This window comes from Cygnus atratus, chromosome 4 (genome assembly GCF_013377495.2).
Source record: "Cygnus atratus isolate AKBS03 ecotype Queensland, Australia chromosome 4, CAtr_DNAZoo_HiC_assembly, whole genome shotgun sequence".
Lineage (NCBI taxonomy): Eukaryota > Metazoa > Chordata > Aves > Anseriformes > Anatidae > Cygnus > Cygnus atratus.
In genome coordinates this window covers 57,374,282-57,397,485 of record NC_066365.1, presented here as the reverse complement: position 1 = coordinate 57,397,485, position 23,204 = coordinate 57,374,282, and the positions used below count along the sequence as shown (strand labels likewise).

Sequence of the window (23,204 nt, the reverse complement as noted above, 5' to 3'; positions counted from 1 at the left end):
CATAACTCTCGCTCTGACAGTGAGTTTGCAAAAGGTTTTTGTCAGTTTCTGTATCTGTAGTAAGTATTTTACCTCACAGGGAGGATATGGCAAAAATTCGTACAATATAATGCTAAAGGAGAACTTCATGAATAAAATAATAATTCTGCACTCAGGGCAGACCTTTGACACCATGCAGACACATTAGAATTATGCATTGAATAGTGAAGATAATGAGAAACACTATTCAGCTGCCTTGCTTTCTCAGTATTTATTACATTATTTATTATATTCAAACAGAAACCATGTTTCCCTCACTTTATGTGTCTGTACACATAGGAAAGTACCTATATATATTTATACATGTATCTACAGATCTTACATACATGTGTAGTATCCAGATACACTCCCTTTATTTTTTGGCACACATAGTATACATTCCAGAGAAAAAGATCTATTTTCCACACCAAATCCAAAATAAACAATAAAAAAAGTTCCTATCACAAACTGAGACCTAATCTCCAACAAAAAAATAAACAATCAAAAAAAAAAAAAGAAATGTTGTAAATGTAAAGAAGCAGACATTTCTGAAAAGGTTTTCTTCTTTCAGCTTGGTGCCTGGATTTCCCAGAGCATCCTGGTCCAAATCTTGTGAGCATCCATCTACTCCAGTTCTGCAAATATTACAAAGAGAGGCTATCATTACTGTAAACGTCAATCCAGGTAATATGGACTTTCAATCCCTAAAAATGAATTAACAGTTTAAGACCAAACTCACGGAGTTAAAGCTAAGCATCTGGAATATCTACCTATAATCTGTTTAAGACTCTCCCTGAGTAGGGAATAGCTCTCCATCAAAACTTTATCTTGTGCTTTATCTTTATCTCATATCCCTGCTGTTCTCATGTAAATTAAGAAGAAGAAGAAAAAAAAAAAAAAAAAGGAACTCAATATTGGCTTTGGAATAATACTTGTTATAATACTTGTTATAATTAATACTTTTGTTAACTTCCACAAAAGGAGCTAGTTTGATTGTCTTTTTTTGGTTGGTTGGTTGGTTGGTTGGTTGTTGTTGTTTTTTAGAACTGAAATATCTGGAGGCAAGAAAAAAACAGAAGGTATATAAAGAAGAAGGCATATATTTTTATTATTTTTATGTGACTAACTACTTCTCCTTAACCTTACTAGTAACAATACATTCCCCCCCCCCATTGTCAAATACATTATGATCTGAAGAGTAAGGCTGTGATCTAGACTAGAAATTTTTTAAAACAATAATAATAAAGCATATTTGTCTTTTGTCTTATTTTATCAAGATATCCAGCTATGTAGGATTTTTCACTTAAAGAAAATAGAGTAACTTGCCAAGATATATCCCTTGATATATTCTAAATGAATATTTAGCTGGTCTTGTGAAATTTTAATCTGAAAACTCTTTTGTACTGACATATCTGTAACTATATTAAGGATCTGCTTTTCAGACAAAGACACTTCCAGGACATTTCCAGGGATGGGGCATCCACAACTTCTCTTGGCAACCTGGTCCATTGCCTCACCACCCTCATAGGGAATAATTTATTTCTTATATCTAATCAAAATCTGCACTCTTTTTGTTTAAAGCCATTACTCCTTGTCCTATCACTACACTTCCTGACAGAGTCCCTCCCCAGCTTTCCTGTAGGCCCCCTTTAGGTACTGGAAGGTCACTATGAGGTCTCCCTGGAGCCTTCTCTTCTCCAGGTTGAACAACCCAATCCATCTCAGCCTGTCTTCATAGGAGAAATGCTCCAGCCCCTCGATCATTTTTGTGGCCCTCCTCTGGACTCTTTCTAATACTTCCGTGTTCTTCTTGTGCTGGAGGCCCCAAGTCTGGACGCAGTACTCCAGTGGGGCCTCATGAGGGCAAAGTAGGGGGGACAATCACCTCCCTAATGAAACCTATACAGAAGCCATTTTGTTGATTACTTCCTCATTTTCTATAGAAAATAGAAAGCTTTCCTACTTCATTCAACTGGCTTTGTTAGAAAATAGGAACATTTTCAGCTGCCATCAAAGAAAGTGTTGTTTAGAATTGTCTGTAGCTGCTGTAAACCATGATCAGACACCAAGTCTCCACACTGCTTAGTATCACAGTTGACACACATTTGACCTAATATTTAGGTTCTGTATAATAGTTGAAGGCAATAATCTCTGATGCTTGCCCTACTAACTAGAAATAATAAAAACAAAACATTAAGTTAGTATGTAAAGATAAGATAGACAACTCTTTTGAGAGGCACAGAACCTTAAGAGAGGCAAAAGAGAAAGACTGGGATATGAAAGTGGCACAAAATGGTGTTTGCTGAGAAAATAATTCTCAGGAAAGCTGTCAAGCATCCAGGAAAGGCCAATCAGACAGAACACATATTTCTAAAAAGTTATGAAAGATTTACACATTTCTTACTGTTTGTTGTTGTTGTTTGTTTGTTTGTTTTCAATCAGATGTCACTTTAAAATAAATGGTGGGCCTGCATTCCTTGAATTTAACTTGACTCCTTCATGTTCTTAGAAAATGAGTTTACCAAGAACTGTATTAGACTGCTAAATTGTATTCCAGAATATGTGGGATCATGCCATGATCAACTTTGAAAAGACCTGGAATGCAGAAACCACCTGGAAGGAGGTAAGATTTGAATATTTCAAAATCACAAAATCACAATTCTTCACAAATAATTGATTCTAAGTTCTAGTCAAAGTCTCTATGTGCAATTCTTTGGTTTCATTGAAAAGGTTTGATTTTTTTTTTCCTTTTCGTTATTTATTTTATTTTATTTTATTTTGATAGAATCATAGAATCACAGAGTCATTTAGGTTGGAAAAGACCTTCAAGATCATCAGCCATTAACCTAGCACTGCCAAGTCTACTGCTAAACCAGGTTCCTAAGCACCACATTTACACATCTTTTGAATACCTATTGGGGTAGTAATTCAAATACTTTTTATTAATATTACTATTTTATTTTATTTTATTTTATTTTATTTTATTTTATTTCATTTTACAGATAGTTTTGAAATAATAGGTTTTCTTATTTTTTTCCTGCCTTAGAAATATCTTTTTTGTATCCCAGAAATACATTCTGCTTTCACTGTACTTTTGAAAACATGGAAGGAACTTCTATTAGCTCTATGTTATTGCAATGTTCTTTGCAAAAAATATGTATCATATGCTAGTGCATATATATCATATTTATGCAGCACAGAAAGTGAGGGATTTTTGTTTGTCTTTTTGCCAGTAAAATAGGAAGAAAAAAAGTGTAATACAGTGAAGGCTGCTTCAGAATGATCAGGATGAAAAAAAGCAATGTGTCATAGATTTACTGAGGAAGAGAATCGATTGAAAAATTATCCCAAATGTGGAAAAACACATCTATCTTACACTGTGTAACATGATGTTCATTTATTAATTACGAATAATCCAAAAGGAAGCCTTTATGCCAGTGAGTCAAGTTTCCAATGCCAATAGCTATACCACTTAATACTTGCATAAATGAATTCCAGGACTCTAAACTAAGAGTCAAGAAATGTCAAAACAATAAATGCTACACCCAGAATGTTAAAAGAAAAACAGTAACATCATTGATTTGTAATAATATGCTAAAGTTTTCTATACAAGTAACACACATAATTTGTCTTTTCAAGCTTTGCAAGCTACAATCTCCAGCTTCTGACAAGACTGCAAACAAACTTAGTAATAACATCAAGATATTTTAAACAAACATGAGAAAAAATAACACATTCTGCTCTTTTGCAGGAAAATCAAAGCAACACCAAACCAGACCAAAAACTGTTGGAGGAAGTTCTGAGGAAGACATTTTTTTTTATTATTATTATTATTTGTATGGATATGAGGTTTGGATCCAGTCCAGTAAGTTTGCAAACAAAGCAACATGTTTAACAACATTCCTACAGTCTTCCATCAGACTAAATACTTATTTTTCTCCTCTATTTCATCCTCTCTTTCTCATTTATTTTAGTTAGTTTGCCTTGAGCTCCTTTCTTCATTTCTTGCAGACCAAGCATAGATGCTGACTGAGTGATGATTAATTCTTTGTGCAATTAACTTAGTTCCTCACTCTTCTATGATAGACTGATAGACTGATAGAGGCAGTTAATCTGTTTTATTAAAAAATATAAAAAAAGGAGGGGAGGGGGGCTCTTATGATTCTGGTTAGCTGAGAAGCAGAGCAATTCATTTGTGGCTCTATCTGTAGCTACTTCTTTCTTTAAGCTTTGAATACTCTAAATTAGCTTGTAGAGAGCTGTGGATCTATACTGATGTATCTCATCTACACAGCACCTGATCTGGTTTGGGTATACCAGTTCTGTGCTTCATTATAAGGATATTTACTGAACAGCTTCAGGGCTCAGACAAACATTCAAGCCATCCGAGTCACCTGAGCTAATTAATTGTCCATGTTCTTTGTTCATCTCTGACAAATGTGAAGTGAAATGGCATCTCAATGAAAGAAGTTAAGACATGCTTTCTCAGTTTCGTACAGCCAGATACCAGATTTTTGAAGTCAGACGAGTTTATCAGCTGAGATAAACCAGACATTAGTATATGCCTTAAGGCTACTCTTCAGGTAGGTAGAGACCTACATGTTGGGTGTAGTGACAATGGTACAAATGCCACTGCTCTTCTGCATGGGCTCCAATAGTCCTATGAAATTTTTGTGGGTTTGTATTTAAAAAATATAATTTTAAGATTTTTTTTCTTTTTGCATTATTGTCGCAGAGAAAAGCTAAAGAGCAGAAGCCTGAAAATTCTAAAAACCACAGCAAATAAGCCCAAGTAACATTTCCAAAATCAGTTCTTAAAGCAATTCCACAACTTTTCCATGCTGTCCCACAATTCTGATGACACTGACATGACTTTCTGATTTCTGGAAGCTTTTTTTGCGTCAAGTTTTGGCCGTTATTACCTAGGTAACTTATGCATTCATTCATAAAATATCTCATTCTGTTACAGCAGAGCCTTCCCTAGTACAAAAGACTTTTATAGAATGGAGAACTTCCTAGGGTGCATGGATTTTCTGCTGGCAGACACAATCAATACGTGTCATATTAGGTATCACTGGAGAAGTCTTCCTGTCCAACCTTCAATGTCTTCACATGAACAAACAAATATAGCTTGGGCAAAATTTCTGCACAGCTTCCAGAAGAAAAAAAAATGCTTACTCCTAATTTCTTCAGCTTTCCTAGGTAAATGTTTTGAAAAACACAAAAGAACTATGTTCAGGTAAGTGATGAGCAGGTCTAGATGAATAGTTTCATCAAGCAACTGAGAATCCTCTTCAAGCAATAGGGGATAATTGAAGAGCTGCATATGTAAGGAAAGCTCTCTTCACACATGGTCCTGTGAGGCATTCTCTGTCCTGAGATAGTAACTAAAAATAGAAAAGAAATTGCATATGAAAATAATATTAACTTTTGTCAATATTGCTTATAAGGCAGGAAATGTACTTGAAAGCATCTTTGTCATTTTGCAGCCTTGTCATAATAGTTTAATTGCATTTATTGCATTATTTGAGTACTTCAGTCCTTCAGGTGAAAAAAAAAGAATAGCATACTGAATCTGAGACCATAGCAGAAAAAGATAATTTCAAACCCAACCCCTTATGCACTAGTAAAGTAGATAGAGATGTTGACTTAAAAAAAAAAAAAAAAAAAAAAAAAAGGACTTAAGGACTTTTTCAAACAGCAGGGGGCAATGAAACATAAATCAAAATAAAAAAGGTTCTTTACAAACCAGATGAAACATAAAATAGAATATTACTACCTGAACATTCTGTTTGCTTTAGTGAATGTTTTATGAGCAGATAAAAATACAATGGGGATTTTTTGGAGAGGATGAGAAAGGAGAATTTTTCATGTAACCTACTAAAGTATATGACCAGAGGTATATATAGTGTGTGATATGTATGAAGCTCAATAAATATGCTACATAGAAATCTTTCAAAGTTTTTAAGTGGCTACCAGTTTCAGGTCTATAAACATATTCTAGTATTTGTAAGCTGAATTATATGAAAGTTCTATGGAAATAAGATTCTGCTGAAAACAGAAGTTTGGTTTCCTCTAAAAAAAGCATGTTATAATAACTTATCACTCTTTCATTGCAGCATATGTTTAGTGTATTTAATTACATTTTTTGTCATTCTTCTTATTTATACAAAACAGTGTAGTACTTAGACATTTGGGAGCCTTACTTATTATCAAAAGTGCTAACTAGTTTCAAATTTAAATGCAATTATCCATATATGCTGCAACTCATTTTCACAGCCCATATTTCAGAGATAAAATGTGTAATTGTACTTTTTGTCATTCAAATTAAATATTACCCACTTCTTTAGCTTACTAAGACATTGAGTGTATAGCATATACTTTTGTGTCATATAGTGGCTTGTGTGTGTAATGTATGATAGACCTTAGGTTTGTAATATCAGGCCTTTAAAAGACATCCCTTTACTGATGTTATACACATACTGTCTGTCTGCTCAAATGATGGAAAACATTTATAGTAGGAGGAAGGGAGCAACTTACATATAAGGGTGTTAAAGCATCCCCACAAAGAAAATAGAAATTATGTCAGTCATTGTGCCCATTTTAGCAGTTGTCTTCCAAGAGAAACATTTACTTGCAGTGAAATCCATTGAAATGCTTGAGAGCCAAAGCTGACCACTACCAAATGCCAAAGGAGTGATAGGAGATGATCTGTGCTATATAAAGTTTCATAGATTGCAGATGCTTTCCACTAGACTTAGCACTTCGTTTGTAACAGACTTTTCTGCCTGTAAGTACCAGAAAGGAGAAAGCTTGCCCCAGCCCCTAGGTATGATGTTGAAAACATCCAGTTCCCTGTACAACTCCTTTATTATGCACTCTGGTAAACCAGTAAAATTCCCCAATTCATGGGCTAGGTTTCACAGTGAGCTCTACCAAAATTCCTCTTATGTCCAAATGGAATCTCTCCCAGTGCAGCTTGTACCCATTGCCCATTGTCTTTTCCATGTGACTGCTTGTCAAAATGGAGTCTCCATCTTGTTTGTAGACACACTTTAAACAGTGGAACATAGGGATGAGATCTCCTCTGAGTCTTTTTTTCTCCAGACTGAACAAACTCAGTTCCCTCAGCATTTCCTCATATGGCAGACACTCCAGTCCTTTAATCGTCTTATGGGCTTTTCTTTGGACCTTCTCCAGCCTGTCCACATACTTGATTCTGCTAATGTCTTCTGAAAAACAAGTAGAATGTTTAGCATTGATAATAATAATAATAACCAAAAACAAGAATAACTAGAAGTTATCTACAGATATTGTTGTGTATCACTGCATAAATATTTTTTTTTAAAGCTGTAATGTGAACAGCTTGTACAAAATAGAAATAAACATACAGATGACAACACTGTATTCTGACAGGCTGCATGCTTTTGATCATCAGTTATATGACCACATTCTCCATTATTTGCATTTGGTTGTTGTGTTGTTTTGTTTTCTTAAAGAACTACCTACCTCTTTCCTTGTCAGGTAGAAATCACTCAGGAGATATAGGAATGAAAAAGTACAAATTTGGCATCTCATAAGCGCTTAATTTTGCAATTTATTTAAACATATTTAATTTATTTTAAAGTGTCAATTACAAAACATTTTTCCACAGATTTATTTTGCATTATTTAATGCAGTTATGATATTAATGTTTTAATATCTATGTTTATTACCCTAGATAAAAGATTTACATATATATTCTTTGTTATCTGAAAGGAAGTGATCTAAAGATTTTAACCCTGTGAGGCAGTGAATAATAAGTTAAAACATTTAAAGGTTATGCTGCCACTATTATAACAGGAAGAATTATATATATTTCCAAGGAATTTTGATGGTTTCCTATCCTAAACAAGGAATCCTATCCTAAGACAGGATTTTCTAAGCCTTGTCTTAGGATTCCTATGAGTTTTCTAAGAACAAATCATCTGATCATCAGTGATCATCTCTGTGATGCTGAAGTTTCGTATGTGTGATGCTGAAGTTTCGTATTTTAGTAATGGAAAGATGATGTCTAAGAATATACTTTGCAAAGTATAAATAATGTCATAAATAATGAAAGGAAAGGAACTGCACATAGATGTTACATAACATAAAAGTTTAAGAAGGAACTAGAGTAATGATTGTTTCTGGATAGGTACCATGCTGCAGTCAAAAGATGCTATCAGAGTCCTTCTCTAAAGTAACATGGACTTACATGTTTATGAGGATATATCTGTTATAGCTGATAGTAGACTAACTTTTACCATGTTCTACATAAAGCAGATATGCTTCTAAGTAGTGTCTGCGATATGTCACAAACATTTTATGTTACATTTTGTATTCTACTGCAAAGTTCTAGTGTTGTCATATCACATATTTAGCTTCTAAAATTGATTGATAGCTTTAGAGAAAAGAGTATATGGTATTCCACTTCTTATCTGAGTCAATGTTTTTCTCAATACTGTGAAGTAAATTAAAATAAAGTGTTTAAATCTACTGCTTATGATAAAGAAGACCAAATCTCATTCTAATAAATGTGAAATACAACTTGTCATGTTCCTTTCACTTTGTAGAAATGCTACCACAAGGCTTAGCCAGTTAAGTCTAATATGTTGACATTTATTTTTGCTGCAATAAATGTTAGGATTATATTTTTGCATTAAATTCTGGCATTTTTAAAGATCACGATGACAAGTAATTTATTCTTCAAATCACTCTGGTTTGTTTTTACTTTTCGAATATGGATTTGGCCATGTGTCTCCAAGGCACAGTACAAAGCATATTTCATATGTTTTGCAACCTATTAGTTTGATTTAAATCCACTTTTTCTGTCAGGATTTATGCAAGCCTTTCTTGATGTTATTTGCTCTGAATTATTGCCCAGAAATAATCACACTGAATCCAATTTCACACAGGCTGTGTGGCCTATGAGGTCTGTCACTGTAAAGCTCTAAAGCTTTTAATTTTTTTTTTCCAATGGAGATGATTCTTCAAATTTGTTTCAATATACAACCTGTCCTGTTTTATTTTCACATTTACTCCTTCCCCTCAAAGTGTGATGAATTTGATTGTGTGCAGTAAGTACGTAGCAATCTGTAAAGAAAGAGGAAATTATATTTTTTTTAAAAAGAAATGCAAAATAAATATTTCTAAATGCAAAATAAACAAAGAGGCAATATAGCATTAAAACCTTTTCAAATATATTTACTCTTTCTATACATGTGCAATCTTTCCACATATTTTTACATATCTGTATGTCATTGTTTAGTGGTTTGAAATTAAAAGGTGCTGTTTGGAAGGAAATGGAAAAACAAATGGTACTTAAGTTTTGGATGTTCACTTTTTTTTTTTCTCAGATGTCTCATTCACAGCTGACCCCTACCAAACAGCCCACAAGCTTCTATTTTCCAAAACACTTAACAAAAGGCATTGTAATATTCTGTTGGTTAATTTGAATAGCATGTGGTTGTATTACTAACCCAGAGGCACACTTAATTTACATCCTGACAATTTCTGATTACTTCCTTCTACTTCGTCTTCATTTAGTGCAGGTACATATGCTGGTATTACCTGCACTGCAGAAGAGGCTTATTTACCCTCAGCATTAAACAAACAAATTAACAACCCCCTGATAGAGTCAAGGCTAACAAGGGAATTCTTTTAGGTTTTTCTTTCTTTATTTTTTTTTCCTCCAGAAGTCATTTCAATTTTTAACTAAATACCTACATGTTGCTTGATTATATTTATTGTAAATCAATGAAGCCATCAATCAACTTTTAAAATGGACAAACAAGCAACTAAAAACACAAACTCAGGCGTGATTTATACCCTTCACAGTGGTAGATAGGCTAGGGAAAGAAAGACAAGAGAACACCAGAGACTTAGGAAATAGAATACAAGCATTAAGAGTTCCAGAATTATACTAGTTTTCTAAGACTGTGTCTGCATATGCAATCTGGATGGGTGCAGTAATTAATTAGCTTTTGAAGAAAATCTCTTGATTGTCTCCACTTATTACACGTTGGGTTATTTCTCAATCAGCTTCAGGACACCCACACTGGAATCCTTCCAGAGGAAATGAAAAAACCAAGAGATGCCTCATTTCATCGATCTGTATAACATCAAATTACTTCACACCTATCATGCACAGCTCTTGGAACTTCAAAATCTTCTCTGACACTGCAGAGTGCTTTTCTGTAGAGGGCCAAATGCCTTTTTCTTTGCTGTCATCTACTGGATCTCAGCTCTCTGAGGTACCACGTATCCTTCCTGATTTATCTATCCCTATCAGACCTTATCTTTAGCCATCCCTCACAGAAACTGATGCAGGCAGAAGCAGTCTATGACCCCATACTCCACAGAAATGGTGTCCTTCAGAAGCTTTGATCTGTGGGAAGGATGATGTTAAGCAGAAAGTTGTGTTGCATCTTCATTGGTACTCAAGGACTGACAAGCTTGTTTTTCTACCCTCCTCTGATGAAGAGGTTTTGCAGCATCCATGTGCTCCCTGTTGATTTGTCCCCATGTTATTGCAAGAAGGAGGTAGTTTGCACCAGGAAAGCCATCCTGAAATGCCCCTGTGCCAAACTCAGAGGGAAGTTGGAGCAGGCAGCAGGACATGGTGCCACTTGAAAACTGCACAGGAATACAATTAAAGTTTCTATACATGGTTCTTTATATAGGTGGTGGGGGCAACCAACATATGGCTGCTCATCTGCTGCCATCATCTTCATGATATAGGTGACAAAACAGTGTGATACATCTGGAGGATTCCCCAGAGGACCTACACTCAAAAAAGCAGAAGTTTGATAGTTCTACAGAATGCTTCCAACTGTATGTGTAGTGGGGACTTTCCACTCAGGAGAGAAGATTAAGCCTAATCTGAAGTAAAATCTTCCAAACAGCACAGAATGGAAATAAAATAAGCCTTAGAATCAACTTTGATCTACCAATAGACTCCTTTTGTACCAAAGTATTTGTTAAAGCAAATATAGCCTATACCAGTCATGTTTTAATTCCACCAATTCATTTTGCATAATGATTGTAGTGATTTTATTAGTACTTCAGAATGACTCAATCTTCAGTTCTGTGCTTTTTTCTTTTTCTTTTTTTTTTTTTCTGCAAACATCGTAGTTTCTCACACCATTCATGCTTGTTAACTACATATATTCTACAGTGTTCACTGACAGCAGATAAACAGATTATGTAATACTGCCAACCAGTATTAATGCTTTTGTTCAGTGTTCCCTCGGGAACTTACTCTTCAGTTAACTTTTCCCTGTGACTTCCAAGTTCTTTTGAGAAACAATACATGGAGTTTCCCATCATGAATTACATTTTATACATTACTAGATATATGACTGAGGTTTAGTCATACTAGAAAACAGTTTGCTTGCTTTCCCCATTCAATCCACTGATACAGATCAGTGTACATCAATCACTAGCCCTCTTCATCTCTTCAGAAGAATATCCTTGATCACTTAGCTAAAAGGGTAAAACTCATTCCGATCATAAACCCAGAAGAAATATTTTCATTAAAAGTCATGCATTTGTTATTTTACTTTGAAGATATCACATGGATGTAATTTGATTATTTTGATTTTGTATCATGGTTCCTCAGTCAATTTCTGAGCATGCTCCCCCCTTTGCATATGAATGTATACAAATACATCTTATTGATGCTACTACAGATTTACTGACCAGTCTATGCATATAAATAATGAACTGAAACTAGCACTGAACATAATTCACTCCAGTTCCTGTACACTGCTTTCAGTGGTCTTTGAATCAGGCTGCTGGTGTTAGAGATTTACTGCAAGAATTTATATTTTAATAAGAATTCTGTGAAATTCCCCCAAGCTGAGCTTAAGTCAGTATCTCTTCTAACAAGTGAAGGTAGGCAATGAAGAAGAGCCATCACTTGTGAGATCATATATATTCCCATTTCTGTTGAAGCAAAAGAGGCGTCAAAAGCTTCAGGATACTGTTGATGCACTTTGCCTGGAGCTAGTTCTGCTGCAGTAAGCTCCCCACCACTCTTTCCAGGAGGATTACACAAAGATTAAACTGCTGGCTGACATAATCTCTAAACTTCAAGGAACTGGAGACAGGCAGATGATAACAGGGAATCATAACTATATGCATGGTATACTGCTATTTAGCCAGATGGTTTTCTAACCTGTACTGATGCACTGTAATTATTCTGTCTGAAGTTTGACATCCGACTTGCTAAAATTCAACAGATTTCTGTTGTCTCAGTTGTCATATTTCTTCAGGTCCCTCTGACCTGCAGTTATAACATCTAGAATATCAACCATTCCCCTTGTATATTAATATCTACACATTTATTCAGGGTGAAATCCATGTCATCATCCATTGATTAAGATACTGAATGCTGTTGGTCCCAGCACTGACCCTTGAGGTATTCTTTCGTTAAAAGTCACTGACGATGTCAAACCATTGATCACTACCTTTTGATTCTGGTGGCTCAGTCAATTTTCACATGATCGTTTATCTTTACTTGTTAAATTCATTTGTCTCAGTTTATGAATATATATTGTGGTTTATGTAGATGCTAGGGTTAAAACAGATTGATACCATGACAGCTTCTCACACCCACTGCTTTCTTGTCCTCAGTTACTTCTAAAAATCAACATTCTGTTGAAACAATGCTGCCAACATCTCTACAATTGGAAGCCCACAAGGGGTTTCATGGTCAAAAGTTCTGGTGGAGAGATATTTCGGAGAGTGGGGTAGGATACATAGAAGCAAGAGGAGAGACATATTGCCTTTTTAAATGGATTGTGCATTGTCCATGTTAAATATATAAAAAATGGACAATATCATGATACCCTGAGGAAAACTTACAGATTGAAGTATGCAGCCTTGAGTGGAGTATAGATGCCTCCCCACAAGCACCCTCCACCAGCGAATCAGCAGAGAATGTGAGTTAGATGAGGTTGAAAAAGAATCCATCCTCCTGTCAAATGATGAAAGTATGCACCTTCCTTCATGTCATTGTAATTCTCTAAATCTGCATTCTTTCTTATCTCTGTACTTCTTCTCTTCACTGCTTGTATTAAACACATTCCTGTGACTGTCAACACACCATCCACCCTTAGGCACTTATGATTATCATATACCCAACAAGAAGAATCTTCACTAATTACCAGTATATATGACTTTCTCACTGTTCATCAAGGGTAAATTGTGATACTATCCTTGAATGTTTATAAGCCATATAATACACACTTTCTGTTGAGGTATTTGTTGGAAGACTAGGTTTCCACTCCAGCTACGTGAAAAAGGAAGCAGAGAAAAAAGAAATGATATATTTTGAATGGTATATAAAAGGTATAACTGTTGTGGGAAATACATTTTTTAATGAAACAGGAAGGCATTTGATTTTTGGAAATTTTCAACAATTTGTCATTTTAAAATGGCATAGTATAAGCATGGGGTCACACATCTTTCCAGTTTTCCTCCACTCCTATTTCCTTTCACTTTGAGACCCTAAAAATTAAGCTTGCCCCAGCCTTATCCTCAATCCTTCAAAAGGGTCATGTCATCTAAAAGCCAAATGTCTGTCTGACACCAGCTGTACAACCAGTAATTAACCTGCAGGATCTCTCTGCTCCTAATCAAGCCTTTCGCTTTCACCATCAGGATTGAAAAGACACTACCTGGGCTCCCATGGCCTTCACCCTCACCCTCAGAGCTGTGTACTCATTCTTAATAACATATCAAGATCACATCTTGATCTTTATAACATCTCTCCTTGCAGTAGCACTGGTGCCTACATGGAAGTGCAGCAGCAAGACATAGCCCAAGTCTGCAAGACAAGTCCAGCAAGACTACTGGACAAACCTCAGCAGACTCTCCACATCTAGAATCAGAGCATCTGGCTAGCAACAAGCCTCCCCAGACAGCAAATGGGACTGGCAGATGGGGACCGCCATTCTCCACGGTAAGGAGTCTCCATCTACCTGGTGCTTGCTCTCGATGTTGACTTGTATTTCAGGCTTGGTTGACTCTGATGCTATCCTACACAGAGTCTTTTTCCCTTATCTTCTACCAGGGCAATGAACCTGTTCCGAAGCTGCAGATCTGTGCCTTCCTCTTCCTACTCCTTCTCAAGGATAGAAGTACATCCATTCACTCCTTGTCCTTTTCTGCTTGTTTTGCTCAAAGAAAAAAAAAATGTACAAGATGCCCCAGATCTCATCTCTAGATAATGATCAGACAGCTCTTGGGACCACGGGTGGATCTTCCTGCAGTTTATCTCCCTGCTAAATAAAGCCTTATGTCATTATGTATATTCAAGCCTTACGTCATTAAAGCTAAAGATAAAGCTAAGCAAATCATGTTTTAGTGGAAAGATTGGTTCATGTAGCTTAGGAAAATTAATGGTTGGAGGAAATATGATTGTTCTCTGAAGGCAAAGACTAGAGAGGCAGAAGAACTATTTAAGAAAAAGAACTGCACCAGCACAAGGAACAAGTTGACATATATTGCCCATCATTAAATTTAGTTTAGAAGGAAGATGGTATTTACCCATCAGTATAATCATGCTCTGGAAATGTTGAATGGGAGGGCGTAAAGCTAGCTATTTTGAGGATGGATTTTATTTTTATTCTTCCCCAAAAGGGATTATATCACGTGGTTTCTTGCAATAGCTGGAACTACATGATAGCAATACCCAGTATGCTTGCCTATTGTCCTGGTGTCAGCTGGGATAGAGTTAATTTTCTTCATAGTTGCTGGTACATGCTGTGCTTTGGATTTATGAGAAAAATAATGCTGATAACACACCGATGTTTTAGTTGTTGCATAGCAGTGCTTGCACAGAGCGAAGGACTTTTCAGCTTCTTGTGCTGCCCTGCCAGTGAGAAGGCTGAGGGTGCACAGGTTTCTGAAAGGGGACACAGCCAAGAGAGCTGACCCAAACTTGCCAAAGGGATATTACTTAGTATATGACATGCTGAACAATAAAAACTAGGAGGGTTGGCCAGTGCAGGGGGACCGCTGCTTGGGTATGGGCTGGGCATCAGTCAGTGGGTGGTGAGCTAATGCATTGTGCACTACTTGTTTTATGTATATCTTATTATTATTACTATTGCAATTATCTTCCATTCCTTTTCTGTCCTGTTAAACTGACTTTATCTCAACACAAGAGGTTTTTACTTTTTTTTCTTTTTTTCTTTTTCTTTTTGATTCTCTCCCTCATTCCACTGCAAGGGTAGGGGGGAGTGAATGAATGACTGTGTGATAACCTGCTGGGTTAAACCCTGCTGGGTTAAACCAGAACACTTATGTTTTTATATCTTCTAAAATAAAATCTAGTGAAATGGGCTATGATGTACTGTTAAAGAAAAAGAAATAGGATAAAATCTGAAAATATTGAAAAATGATGGTTTTGTGTATGGTTAATTTGGGTTAGTTTGCCTTTAAACTGATAAAAATAAAATTATGGAGTCATTTTGAATGTTTTGAACTCATAGTCAGAAAACAGAGCAGTGGAGTTCTTTGCAGAAATTCTAGGTAAAATAGCAGAGACAGGAAATACCTTTGTTCTCCGGTACTAATTTCCTTCCTGCAATAGCAATGTTGGGAAGAAATCTTTCACTCTTTTATAATTACTGTTTTTATGCATTATCTTGTGGGAAGGGGTGTACTACATTATGTCATGTCTCATACTGATGTCCTGGACAATAAAAATAAAAATATATATAATAAATTATGAATTTGGTAGGTTAACTTTTATTCACCCTTTTCCAATGTCTATAGAACACTACAGGCTTTTCAAAAAAGTGCTTAAGTATTTTAACATCTACTTTGGCTACTTTTTTTTTTTTTCCTCAGAATATTATGTCTGGTGTTTTGGATTAAAGATTAATAAAAGAAAACTAGTTATTCTACAATTTGACCTTTATTCTGAAGCAAAATACTTTCCTACATTTTAAATTTAGTAATTCCACTTTCATTTGAACTCACAGTGATTTATTAATACTTAAGAATGGTTCTGAAGTTTGTGCACTGGTGAACCCTGAATTAACTTTACCTAGTCCTTCATCTGTATTCTACCATCCTAGCATCAGGAAAAAGACAGAATATGAAAAGATTAATGGCTGATTGTTGATGGTTGGATTTGATCTTAAGGGTCTTTTCCAACCTAAATGGTTCTATGATTCTTTGAAAGATATATCCAAATCTTATGTTCTTCCTGTTCCTGACTTGAGAAGTATATTAAGTGTTCCTTGCTAACGGAACTTTTACCATGTATTTGATTTCTTAGGAACTGTAAGTCCTACAGAAAGACTGTTTTTTTTGCAATAGCTTGATAACAAATTACTAAGGAATGAATTTTTTTTTTCTTTTTCAAAGTTAAAAAAAAAAAATCACAACTTTGAGACTTCCATAGAAGATATTATTGCCACTAATGTAATGCCTCAAATAAACCAACCATTACCTGCTGTCAAAGATAAAAATATTATTCATATTTTTAAGTACTATTTATCATAAAAAAGGCAGGGAAGTTTAAAATTTAAAACTGTCAGTTTCATCCTACTTCCTCCCTCTCTTTAATATATGTTGATTAGTATTTGCAAACACACAGTGCTTCATAAACATGCAAGTTTTTACAAGACCAGGATTCAAGGACAGGGTGAGGTGGGTGAGGAGACATCTTTTTCTCAAGCACACAAACCCCCTGTAATTCTCAACTGAAAAGACTCTTCAATAACATTGAAAAATATGACTGGCCTGTACAACTAGACTTAAAAATAGGTTTCTTGAAGGTTAATGAATATAAATTCCTATATCCAAAACAGTTCTGGCAATTTGCACCATTATGGGTATGATATTTCTAAATGTTCACCTCAGCACAAAATGCTGCATTGTATATTTCCAAAAAATATATATTCTTTCTGTGATATGTAATATACAAAGAACAGTCTCCTCTGCAGCAGGCAAACTTTCAAGGTTTAAAAAGCAGCCTCTAGAGAAGCTTGAAAAGATGACAAAGTCAATTAAGTTGTAAGAAATTCTTTATTTTTATGAAGAGGGAACATATTAGGAATTTTATTATCAGTCAGTGCTATAGTGCACATGTTTCTCCTTTGCAATTTAGAAATCATAACTTCTGCTGCAAATTAACCAGTGTAGTTCAAACAGCTGAGATGCTCCTTAGAGGAACACCATACAGGGTTTTCAGTCTCTGTTGAAAATAGTATGTATCTTAATTTAGAGGCTGAGGCCTACTCCAAACTGTTTTATTACTTAGACCTTAATGAATAACTTAGAAAAAAAAAAGAATTCATTATTACCATGAAGCAAGACATTTCAAACAATGCATAAAATTACCTACTGAACTCAAAGTAGGCTGCATCTTTGAAACAATCAATTCAAAATGCAGTACTAAGTGTTACAGTGATAAATGAAGCAGTCAGAGACTGTTGCTAGGGACTTTTACTGAATTATAAAGCACAAAAAAGCTTCCACAGATGTTGAAATTATGAGAGAGCAAAGCAGGTGCTTAAATCCTATTTACTAAAAATAGCAATAGTCATCAAGTTACAAAACGAGGCTACAATTCATATGTCAAGCTCAACCTGTGCTGTGCTCTTTCACAATTCACTGTTTTATGATAAGGCTAATATTTTATATTGTGGTCCTTAGTAACGTATCTGCTCTAGATTTCATAGGGAAAGTAAAGATTCAGGCTACATTAAATAACTCTTGCTAAAGTCCTGTTGAAAATCTAAGCGTTATATTTAGGTATATTTAATATTCATATCACCATACATAGTTTGCCATCCTATTCACTAATGTTCCAATTATTTTTTCTCTGCTATTTGAGGTAAACATTAAGTATCTGGGGATTAAACATTTTGTTCTTTCTGATTTTTTTTTTAAGGTAAAATCAGCTTTTAAATATAACCTAGGGAGAAATTATAGTCACATGGCATTACTAATGAAATTGTTGCACTTATCTGTTAGTGATATAACATTTTATTTCATCAATGGGCTCCCTCAGGAATCCTCTACATCTTTTAAGAAAAGTTCTTTTTTCTCTCACTCTCACTTAAAATCACACTTAAAAAACATTCAAAAAGACTTTTTCTCAGAGTCTCCATCCATAAAAACAGAAGAGTACGTATTGGGTTTATGTGGTAAGGTCTGGCTATAAGGGGGCTAAAGGGGTGGCTTCTGTGAGGAGAATCCAGAAGCTGCCCCATGTCAGATCAGAGCCAGTTTCAGACGGCTCCAAAGGGACCCGCCGCTGGCCAGAGTCGAGCTAGTGAGTGATGTTAGTTGGGCCTCTGGGAGAGCACATTGAAGAAAGGGAAAAAACTGCTGTGCCACAGCAGCTGGGAGAGTGAGGAGTGAAAGAAATAGCCTTGCAGACACCAAGGTCAGTGAAAAAGGAGGGCAGGAGGAGCTCCAGGCACTGGAACTGAAGCTCCCCTGCAGCCTGTGGAGAGCCCCCTGGTGGAGCAGGCTGTCCCCCTGCAGCCCATGGGTCCCACATGGAGCAGATCTCCATGCTGCAGCCCGTGGAGGAGCCCCCGGTGGAGCAGGTAGATGTGGCCTGGAGGAGGCTGCGGCCCATGGAGAGCCCCCCCAGGAGCAGGCCACGGGCCAGAGCTGCAGCCCGTGGAGAGGAGCCCACGCAGGAGCAGGGGGTCTGGAGGTAGCTGCCGCCTGTGGGGGACCCGTGCTGGAGCAGTTTGCTCCTGGGGGATGGACCCCGTGGTATGGACCCACATTAGAGCAGTTCTTGAGGAGCTGCTGCCTGTGGGAAGCCCACACAGGATCAGTTCGGGAAGGATGGCATACCGTGGGAGGATCCCACGGGGAACAGGGGCAGAGTGTGACCGTGAAGTAGCAGCAGAGATGAAGCATTAGGGACTGACCGCAGCCCCTATTCCCTGCTCCTCTGTGCTGGGTGGGGGGAGGACGTAGAAGAGGGTGGATGAGGGAAAGGTGTTTTTAATGTGTTTGTTTGTTTGTTTCTCACTTCTCTAACCTGTTAGTAATAGGTAATGAATTTTACTAATCTCCCTGTGCTGATTCCGTTTTGCCCATGAAGATAATTGATGAGTGATCTCCCTGCCCTTATCTCAGCCCTTGAGCCCTCTTCATCGTATTTTCTCCCCCCTTCTCTTTGAGGAAGGGGAGTGAGAAAGCAGGTGTGGCAGAGCTCAGCTGCCCAGGAAGGTAAAACCACCACAGAGTAGCATGTGTCCTATGACAAACCTGGGAGATAAAGATCAGTACCATAATTTTGTGAGATGTTTGGGTTGCTAACATGCCATGGTTTGTCACTTACCCAATCTTGCCTATCCACACTACCAATACATGTATTAACAAGAGCTACAATCATGTTTTCATCTTGATTTAATTTATTAATAATGTAATAATATATCGAAATAATGTTACCATATGATTTATGATAATAAATTGCTTATGAAAAATCATAAATAATCATAATTTATATATATATACTCTCAATTCCTAAATACATTTTTTTTTATGCATTGTTAATCTGTTTTCTGAATCTTACCCTTTTTAGCACCTTTTGTCCTGCTCATATGCAGCAGTATTAACATCATAGCAAGGTATAAATATTGGAAGTTCCATTAAATGGTTATGAGCTTTCTTATTCAACAGATGGATGAGTGATACTAGCCCTGGGAATATACTAATTGATTTTTCACTTAATCAAAATCATTTCTGTGGGATTTCTGTCACTTTTAGTTCCTCTGCACTTTTGGAAGTCTGGATCAAGAAAGGACTGTTTATAACTTACCTGCCATATCAAATGTCCTTCCTAATTTTACAGCTTTGGATAAAACATTTGCTGCACTTGATAAATACTTGGACTAGGGACAAATATTTTGGCAGAAACTGTTATTGCCTTTGGAAAGCAAAACCCCTGAGAACCAAATGATAAGGAGGAAACTGTTTTGCAGGAATTTATCTTTATGTGGACTTTTAGTTCACTGGCTTATAGAATGATTCATGTTTAAATAACTGAAAAGACAAATAACTTCAAGCCTAGAGAGAGAAAGAGAAAACCTATTAAGAGAGTAAGATTTAAATTTGGCTAATGCTCTTGATACAGTTAAAAGAATTAAAGAAGCCATTAAAGACACAAAATCAGTACTTACTGTACAGTCCAATGGGGTTTCACAAACAATATCAACTATATGCCAGACAAAGAGAAGGAGAATAATAATTTGCTTTACTGTTATTTTTTTTTTTAATTTCCATCTATTCCTTCCCGAACTCATATTTTCTATCATAAGTGCTTGCAATTGCTTTAACACTAAATTACAATGCCATAAAAGCAATATAAAATTATTTGAATATTTAATTAATATTTTATGATTGAGAAGAATGTGTAAATCATTTACATACGGAGAGTAATGTATGATATATGTAGCATGCATAAAACAGAATGTGAAGATTTATTTTTGAATTAGATCGACTATTGAAGTACTATTGAAGTGATAAATATAAGAACATGAAACTGTTGCTGTGCTTTAATAATTAAAGAAGTATATACACACTTTTCTTACTTTTAGATTTAAAATTTGATTTTTTAATAAAAATTAAATCTACCAAAACAGAAGTTAATTAGACTTGTCTATGAAATATACTGAACTCAATAAATAGCTTCAGCTGACCCTCCACAAAAAAAAAAAAAAAAAGGCATAGCACTTCAGATCATATATCAAAACATTTTACTTTCTCAATAAAACAACTCTATTTGGAAATGCTGGTATGCTTTCTTTTCATGTCCTGAAAATGCATGTTATTTATTTATTTATTTATTTTGAAAATGTCTTTGTTCTTTACAGAAATAAGCATAAAACAAACAAGAACCCAGGAAAAAAAAAAAAAAAGGGCTAAATTATTTCTGAAAAATATGAAATATTTTGTTCCAAAATAAATTAAGCTTTTTGAGTTTATAGAATTTACAATTCTTGTTAAAAATAAATGCTTTTAGACTAAAATGCAGAAGAACATGGTTGGCATTAAATTGAAGCTACTCAGAGAAGTATTAAAATACATTATTTGTTTAAGGTTTCTTAGTATTATCTTGACTTGAACAATGCTCAATAAACCCTATTCTACGTTTCATAACAGCTGATCTTAGGATTGGAAAGGTTTATTATGGTCATAAAGCAATTATTACTTATGCAAACAAACAAAAAGACTTCTTAAAAGACCTTTGTTTCCTTGTTATTTCATTAGTAAGCATTTAAAAACAAAAAAAAGGGGGGGGGGGGAGGGGGGAGATCATTTAACTTTGATCAAGGCTCAGCAGGTATTCTTATGTAGTCTAATAATCTCCTTTATTACCTTTTCCCAATGTAGTAAATCCTTCTCAAATTTTTCACTGTCCCCTTCCCCATGAAGGAGACCTCTCTTCCACCCCTAGACTGGAGGCAGTCTTGCTTTGCCTTGCTCTCCCTTTCTGAAAATAATGGTTCAACCAAAACACTCAACAAAACTGCTCGACAGGCTTCAGAAAGCTCCACTGGTCTTCATGCTCAGAAGCAAGGGCAGTGTCTATCAAGCTCCTGAAATTGTCTAGGTCTCTTTCCCTAGATTTATGTGTCAGAAACATCCAGTGATTGAGGACTTGGGATTCATTCCCAGGAAGCTTAATGAAATGGTGACTAAACTAAAAGGATACTGACACCACTGTTGGAGTTAGAATCCTTATAAGATCATTCACTGCTGATGAAAGATTATCAGAGATGTCTATGCTTTATAACAGACATACATACTTGCACCTCAGCATATTTTACATCCCAAATGTAAAAACTGAATGTACTTTAGTATGTACATCCCATACTAAAGTGTGCAAGTTCTCAGTTTCTTCTTAAATGGGGACTGCATCTTGCAACATCAACACTATGGTACCTATGTGTTAATCCTCATTAGTTTCTATCTCCACATGGTCAAAATATGATAGACCTTATCAGAACACACATTTACAGCAAAACAATAAAGTCTTCCTGGTAAAAGGTTACCCCGTGCTAATTCCATATTAAAGCTTTGTATACCAGCAGCTGATTCATTTCAATGAGCTAGTAAAAATCTCCAAAAAATCCAGTCTTAACAGCAGGAAAGGAAAAAAAAAAAAGAGGGGGTGGGGAACAGCTCTCAGAAAAGCATGAGTTTAAGATAAGGAAGATTGACCAAATGCCATATTTAGAAATGTATGGTTTCAGCTACGATAAGTGCATATATTTTTCAGAAAAAAAATAAACCTTGGATTTTATGTTTTCACTGGTAAATTCATGCCTTCTGTCATTTCTTTTTCTAGCTTCTTTTCCACTTCTCCTTTTGCTAAAATAGATCTGACCTAGAAGTATATTGATTCTTCACATCCCAGCAAAGAGGAATGTAGAACCAATCAGCTTTGGCAGTGATCTCAGTGCTGCAACTTTTCTCATGAGAAGTCCCACAGCTTCCAGCCATAAGAAAGTTTCTTTTATATATACTTATTTTACTGGTTCCCGTTCACCAGAAATATCAAGCTGTCAAGTAATGCAACTTTCTTTCACTAAAACACTTGCATGTAAAGAAAATATTTTCTCATAATGAAGCTGTATTTCAAATATCTGTGTGAGTACCAACAAATAAAAAATGAAACTTAGTGTAACAGTAAGAAATTGCTCTGAGTTATTCTACAAGGCACTTTCCTTATTTTAAGTTGAATATAATTGCTTAATAGAAACATAATTTGAAAAATTAGATATTTAATTAGCATTCACTTTGGTTATTTTCTTTTAAAGATAAAAAAGATCTTCATACTTTAGCTTTGTAATGATGATGTTAGTGTTTTCTTAAAAATACACCCTTTATGCCATTGACATTTTTTGTCCCCTGTCATTCTTTCCCTTCTCCTGTATTTTCAATGATACTAATTCTGAGATTTGATATGTAAACAGCAAATAAAACATGTTAAGACAGTAAAGAGATTACCATTATGTACAGCTAGCAATGATGATCAAATAGAGATGCTTCTTTTTTCTGATCTTCTTCCTCTGCCTACAGCTGCTGCATCACTGTGACTTGTTCCTTATCTTTTTTTTTTTAATATATATATATATAATTATTTTTTTTAATTTGCTTCCTCCCCCCCC

At 35.6% G+C, this 23,204-nt stretch overlaps 1 long non-coding RNA gene across 1 annotated transcript; it reads left to right on the top strand.

Moving 5' to 3' along the window:
• The first annotated feature begins 624 nt into the window (after window positions 1–624).
• LOC118251540 (uncharacterized) lies at window positions 625–5,257 on the top strand. Its single transcript, XR_004779854.2, has 3 exons — window positions 625–702; window positions 2,576–2,641; window positions 3,770–5,257. It is a non-coding gene; the product is annotated as an uncharacterized LOC118251540 (long non-coding RNA).
• The last annotated feature ends 17,947 nt before the right edge of the window (window positions 5,258–23,204 follow it).